Below are 7500 nucleotides of genomic sequence, written 5' to 3' on the forward strand. Positions count from 1 at the left end.
ATTGGTTCTCTTTGGATCATTCTCTATTTACAAACAAGCACAAAGTCGCAATACTCTGTTTAGTCTTTGCAGATAGTGAAAAATCGTGTAAAAAAATAAAAGTAATCGAGCAAAATCAGTAGGCCACTAATTGGATCTCTTTTTGACCTCGCTAAAATAGAAATATTAGGAACAACCCTTCATGAGAAATACGAAAATAGTGAGATGAACTGAGCTCCACACCATGAGGGCTGCAAGACAGCTCGGCTCCATCACCCATCCCGCACAAAATAACGACAAACCCTATGCAAATATTAAAAATATAGACCACACACCAGCAAAGAAACAGGGTAAAACATTTTATTAAAAAACTATTTACATAACGTTGGTTTATAAGATGATGTCAGTAGTGGACCGATGTGTGAATAGATCGAAAACAGCACAAGGCTCCAAGATCCGGATGGCAAGCTCCTGGATGTTGGGTGCCATAGTTTAGAGTTCTGAATTTCAGCCTTTTTCAATGCCTGTGCTTTGTTGAATCAAAATGGCGGCTTGACACAAAGCTGACTCAAGCGTTGCTACTGATGCTATGCAGACCAAAACTGGTTTTCAGTTTGTACATTTTTCTAGATTTTTCAATCCAAGTTTGGTTGACTTTGTAGAACGATGGCTTCAGATTTTCAACATACGGTGTGGTGGCGCTGACTGGGAGGGGGCGCTTCGCTCCTGCCCCCTCCCCAAGTAAGATTTTCATACGTGAAAGTACGTTAATGGTTTTGGTCCCTGAGATGCTTCGATGTCACTACCATTCTCAAATAGCATAAGTTCTGGATGTTGGGTGCCATAGTTAAGAGTTCTGAGCAGTGCTTGTAACACTGTCTGAAGCTTATTTCCACCTACTGCAGCTTCACTATTCTCAAAGTAAGTGAGTGTCGTTTGTGGACCTGACTGCATTAGAAAACAATGTGATATGTTACCTTCCTAAACAGCTTGACGGAGGCCCCTGAGGGGCGGTGTGATGGCCATGGACTCGGAGAAGACGCTTGGCTCCGACACCCTCCCCAAGTCTTATAGCACTGGTGTAGCCTGAGATCGCCCCCGACATAGGCGGCCGGCTCCCGGGGTCCGGCGGAACTTTTTGCCTTTTGATGACTCTTCAATTCTGGACCTTGTCCCACAATCCGTTTGACCTGAAGACAAGCTGTAGTGGGGCGCCCCTTTATCGTTTTAGTTGCCATTCCGCCCGCTTTTGCTACACTGTGCCTCTTCCGCCATTCAGCTGTTTACCGCCCGCTCTTGCGACTACAGCGTCTCGCTCACCATGTAGTTGAGATGCGCCCGCTCTTGTGCTGCAGCGATAGGCGGCTGCCACAGGACTCTCAAAATGGCGGCCGGCTCTTCGGTTTTGGGCCTGGTCCACTAAAATGGCCCTGGGACACCTTGGAACTCGGACGCTTGTCTGCTAGGGCTTGGGTCCCATTCTCGAAAAGCGTCCCCTCAGCAGTGAAGATTCTACAAAAGTCTTGGGGGCCTCCGACTCCCGCAGGCTTCTGGTGGGGAGCGGCTGCCATGATTGCTCGTGGAATGGCCACGACGGAGCTACGAGATGGTAGTGGTCTCATGCTGACGCCAGCTTTAGTCTGAAACATCCAGAAACACTATAGACTACCAATTCGATCAGTTCCGGTAGCGCCCCAACATGACCCGGAAGAGAAGAACTTGCCCTCCCCTCTTTGACTGATGGTTCCTGTTGCCTGTCCCCTCTGTTGTCATTTAACAGAACTTTTTGGACTGCTGAAAGGGGTTGTGTTCTGAACGCTGGTTGGTGGAGACATTTAGACTATATTGTTGACCTACGTTGTCGCGTAATGCGTTTTATGACACGCCGCGTTAGCGCACCCGGAAGTGATCCGAGGCGCGGCGCGCAGCGCGTAACGAAAGCATAACAGGTCATGTCACTTGTTAATAAAACTTTTCATTGGTTCATTTTACTTTTGTTAATTTAATGATGAAAAGCTTGGTCATATGACCTAAAAATTACGCGTTTTATTATTTTCGAACAATATTTTTTTTTCAAACACATGTTATAATATTCCAGGCTAATGTACTTTCCCGGAAAATTTACAACTGTCTTGCAAGTAAAATATATTCCTTTTTCGAGAAAAAGGGCGTTTCTTCCTTCCATGACAGAGCCGTTGAGTTAAAGAGATTCGGCCTGCTGTCTTAGTCGCCGATACGCCTGATTATCAGATTCTTATCGATCACTTTATGTTGCAGACATGAAAAACACAACTGCCCTTGACCATTTATCTTTACTGCGTTCCTACATATTATACCTTTTATCCGTCGTGTAATTGGACTGCTTTATTTCACTTGCCTTTTACTGATTCGAAAACAGTCACCAAAAGTAAAAACTTTACAAATGTAAATACTACTACCGTGTTTTGTTTTAAAAACCTTTATTGTGAAAATGTCAGTATACAAATACGGGCCTATAACCACGTGGGCCGGCCACGGAGCAAACTGAAATCGTATATGATGAGGAGACATTTACATTGTAGAAGAACGTAACGAGCGGGCCATTAGGTGACAAGAACAAAGGTGTCTAACAGTTGCGGAATCGGTGGACGTACATTTTGTAATTAAAATACGACAGGGCCACTTACAATAACATTTTCTAGATATACATTTGCGGGCAAGGAGTTACGAGTCCCATTTATACCGGCGCCATTTTGGGCGAGGCCGGGCAGGTCCAAGATATAGTCAAAATGTCTCCACCAACCATCGGCCAGACCAGAACCCCTTTCGGCCCTTTATGCTACAAGATGGTGTCTTCCATTCAGAAAATATTGTTGGCAGCATTTTGAAAGGAAACAGAAACAGCCGTTCTCCTAGTGAGTTTCACATTGTTACATTTAGGAAGAATGTTGAAGAGTAGTATGTGGAAAATCTGAAGCCATTTTTCTACAAACTCTCAATCAGACTTGGATGGAAAAAAAAAACCTGAAGAATGTACAAACTGAAAACCAATTTTTGTCTGTATAGCACCAACAGTAACGCTTGAGTCAGCTTTGTGTCAAGCCGCCATTTTCATTCAATCAATAGCGTCCCCCTGCACACATTCAGGGACCTGGTCGTGTCTTCAGATGAAACGCATTGTAGGAAAAGAAGCAGAAAGGAAAAGGCAAAAAGTTCAGCCGGACCTAGTGAAGCTGCAGCAGGTGCAAATAAGCTTCAGACAGTCTTACAAGCACTGCTCAGAACTCTCAACTGAGGCACTCAACATCCAGGACTTGCCATTGGGATCTTGGCGCCTTGTGCTGGTTCCGACCTATTCACACATCGGTCCACTACTGACATCACCTCATAAGCCAACGGGGCACCCCACGCCGACTTTCGGCGCAGCATTGTAGGATGGCCACACCAGTGCGGCAACTTGCTGGACACAACATCTGGGCCATCCAGATCGCGGCGCGTTCGACTCACTGTACCGCAACAGTGACCGAAACTCAGCTGGACACGCCGTCTTTCGGCGCAGCATTGTAGGATGGCCACACCAGTGCGGCAATTTGCTGGACACCACCTCGGTGCCATCCGGATCTCGGCGCGTTCGAGTCACTGTACCGCAACAGTGACCGCAATGCAGCTGGACACGCCGTCTTTCGGCGCAGCATTGTAGGATGGCCACACCAGTGCGGCAATTTGCTGGACACCACCTCGGTGCCATCCGGATCTCGGCGCGTTCGAGTCACTGTACCGCAACAGTGACCGCAATTCAGCTGGACACGCCGTCTTTCGGCGCAGCATTGTAGGATGGCCACACCAGTGCGGCAATTTGCTGGACACCACCTCGGTGCCATCCGGATCTCGGCGCGTTCGAGTCACTGTACCGCAACAGTGAGCGCAACTCAGCTGGACACGCCGTCTTTCGGCGCAGCATTGTAGGATGGCCACACCAGTGTGGCAATTTGCTGGACACCACCTCGGTACCATCCGGATCTCGGCCCGTTGTGCTGCCTTCGGCCTATTCGCACATCGGTCCGCTACTGACGCCGCCTCACGTGCCAACGGATTTTCTACGCTTTTTGTAGCCCTATGCCGCATAACAGGTCATGTGACTTGTTTATAAAACTTTTCATTGGTTCATTTTACTTTTGGTTTCCTAAAGATGGAAGGCTTGGTCATATGACCTAAAAATAACACTTTTCATTGGTTTAGAACATTTTTTTTTCCCAAACGATGAAAGCCCCACCTTGTTTCTGGATCATTCAGACTGAAGCTGGCGTCAGCATGAGAGCACCACCATCTCGTGGCTCCGTCGTGGTCATTCCGCGAGCAATCATGGCAGCCGCTCCCCACCGGAAGCCTGCGGGAGTCGGGGGGGCCCCCAAGACTTTTATACAATCTTCACGGCTGAGGGGACGCTTTTCGAGAATGGAGCCCAAGCCCTAGCAGGCAAGCGTCCGAGTTCCAAAGTGTCCCAGGACCATTTCAGTGGACCAGGCCTAAAACCGAGGAGATGTCCGCCATTTTAAGAGCCATGTGGCAGCCGCCTATCGCTGCACTGCAAGAGTGGGAGCAACTCAACAACATGGTGAGCGAGACGCTGTGGCCGCAAGAGCGAGCGCAACTCAGCTAGATGGCCGCCACCTGGGGAGGCCCGTTCACGCCGGCTCCCCCACGCCCCCCCCCCCCCCCCGGGCCGCCGCACGCCAATTTTCGGAGCAGCATTGTAGGATACCAAAACCAGTGCGGCAGTTTACTGGACATCACCTGGGTGCCTGTCGTACATGTTGTGTCAGCCATGTGACACTGGACACAGACCGCTACTGACGAGGCCTCCCCCCGCACCACCCGGGACGCCCCACGCTGTTTTTCTGTGCTGCATTGTAGGATCCCTAAACCAGTGCGGCACCCAGGCGACATCACCTGGGTGCCGTCCAGAACTCTGCACGTTGTGCTGCCTTGGGACTATTCGCACAACAGACCGCTACTGACGAGGCCTCCCCCCGCCCCACCCGGGACGCCCCACGCCAATTTTCGGAGCAGCATTGTAGGATCCCTAAACCAGTGCGGCACCCAGGCGACATCACCTGGGTGCCGTCCAGAACTCTGCACGTTGTGCTGCCTTGGGACTATTCGCACAAAAGACAGCTTCTAACCATTGTTGCTTTTTGTGTTGAGAAATGTTTAAATGTTTTTAGTTTTTGTTCCGTTCGTTAAAGTTAGTAGTTAATAAAGTTTTATAACCTTACTTTGTTGGAGTGTTATCTATTTTTTTAAAAACGGGTGAATGGGGCCTTGAATCGGGTTATTGTCATGTGTGGGCTTTGGAAGTGTGCTGCTGCAGGATCGGACATTTCAAACTCAAATGCACGTTCTTTTTCTTACCTTTCCGAAGCATGGAGCGCAATAGCAGGCAGAGAAAGGGTGATGCACGTGTTGAACACTACCTGACCTGGCAAGTTGCTGGCAGTGCCCCCCCGCCCGCTCCTGAAAGAGGGCACACACACACCGCCCCCCCGAGTACTTCACAAATCTTTAAAAGACCATGCGCTTGTTCATGAGGCTTAAATGGTTTATCACCTCTTCTAGAACCCCTGCATCGACCCTCTGACGTTTCATGGAAAAATTACCATGTAACACAATACCAAGCCCTGTCAGCTGAAACCCCCAAGGAATCGTGGGGCATATTATCAAGGGGGTTTATCTCCGCTTTTTTGGCTTTAAAAGCCATGAAAGCGGAGATAAAATTATTTCCCTATTACCAAGCTGTCGCTAACACCAGTTAGTGACAGCTAAAAGGAGATAGCGACCATCTTGGGCCCCGCTTTGCATGTCAGTGATACTTATCACTAATGACATGCAAAGTGGCGTGCCAAGATGTTAGCGACTGGAAACAGTCCCTAACATCGCTACCTTCTATTACCAACTTTTGGAGATATTCGCGCTAAGCGCGAATATCTCCAAAATCTAACACCTGCCCTGAGCAGTTCTTAGCCATGTTATCCAATGGGAGGTGGATAACATGGCTAAGAGCATTAGATCGATAATACATGAATATCGCTGACTTTTCACCTGCCCTGAGCAGTTCTTAGCCATGTTATCCAATGGGAGGTGGATAACATGGCTAAGAGCATTAGATCGATAATACATGAATATCGCTGACTTTTCTGCGATAATAGCAAGGTTTATCTGCGATAAAAATCGCCGATGTGCGGCGATAATTTTTGTCTCTAAACAAGTTAGAGACAAAAATTATCGCTAGTTGTTCGTAATATGCCCCCGGGTTTTTGCTTGCAGAAATCGGGAGGCGGGAGACTAGCACTGAAATCAGTACTCACACGCCTGAATCAGGAGGATTGGCATGTCTGAATTCTCTACAGCTGGGGCCATAAACTACATCCGCAGGGTTAGGTGATAACCTGGGACCAGCCTGGCATCTAAAATGGCTGCCGTGCACGACAAAATTGTGGCATTCGAAAAAAGGCAAGATGGCGCAGCCGCTGGAAGAGATGTATCAACATATATCAGCCTCCTCAGCCACCCTCAGGAAACATAGGGGATTAGGATACGTCTCCCGCACCCCCTTATACCTAGTACTTTAATTAACGAAGCACAAAATGGCGAATTCCCGTTTCGCTACCAGTTTGCGGCCCAGTTCGCGGCCCGTGAAGCGCTTCTACCGTGAAAAATCATTTTTTTTTTATTTTCCCCACGGGACCCTTTAATAACCCCAACAACATTCCTAGGGGGTCAAGAGGGGGATACCTTGCCCCCTTTCATTAAATTCCCCCTTAGTTTTTCACCTTTTCTTCTCTCTCGATCCTACCGAGAGACAAGATGGCGGCCGCTCCGGACTGTCACGCAGCAAAAAAAAAAAAAAGCTCACGCACAGCCGCTGGAAGAGATGTATCAACATATATCAGCCTCCTCAGCCACCCTCAGGAAACATAGGGGATTAGGATACGTCTCCCGCACCCACTTATAACTAGTAATTTAATTAACGAAGCACAAAATGGCGAATTCCCGTTTCGCTACCAGTTCGCGGCCGCGCTTCTACCGTGAAAAATCATTTTTTTTTTTATTTTCCCCACGGGACCCTTTAATAACCCCAACAACATTCCTAGGGGGTCAAGAGGGGGATACCTTGCCCCCTTTCATTAAATTCCCCTTTCGTTTTCCACCTCTTCTTCTCTCTCGATCCTACCGAGAGACAAGATGGCGTCCGCTCCGGACTGTTTAGAATGTTGACAGACACCGGAGAGCCAATCAGCTTTCTGCGCGCAAAGTTCCGATAAGCGAAAAGTAAGCGGACCGGATCGCTGCCCAGAGCGCTGTTACAGATATATATCTTGGTTTGAACGTTAATTTCTCAAAAACTACTGGAGCACATATATTGAGACCTAGCAAAGGCACATCGGGCTAACAGTCCCTACAATTTTGCCAAGTTTCGTGCAAATCCATTCAGCCGTTCGAGCTAAAAGTGAGTCCAACCGCCCTATGGAAAAATGAATGGGA

The 7500-nt window shown here is 48.4% G+C and overlaps 1 protein-coding gene across 1 annotated transcript in view; it reads left to right on the forward strand.

Moving 5' to 3' along the window:
• Positions 1-7500, forward strand: part of LOC147669012 (zinc finger protein 638-like) — a 472920-nt gene that overhangs the window by 231496 nt on the left and 233924 nt on the right. The window lies entirely within an intron of this gene.

The sequence above is a fragment of the Lissotriton vulgaris genome, unplaced genomic scaffold, assembly GCF_964263255.1.
Source record: "Lissotriton vulgaris unplaced genomic scaffold, aLisVul1.2 SCAFFOLD_1591, whole genome shotgun sequence".
Lineage (NCBI taxonomy): Eukaryota > Metazoa > Chordata > Amphibia > Caudata > Salamandridae > Lissotriton > Lissotriton vulgaris.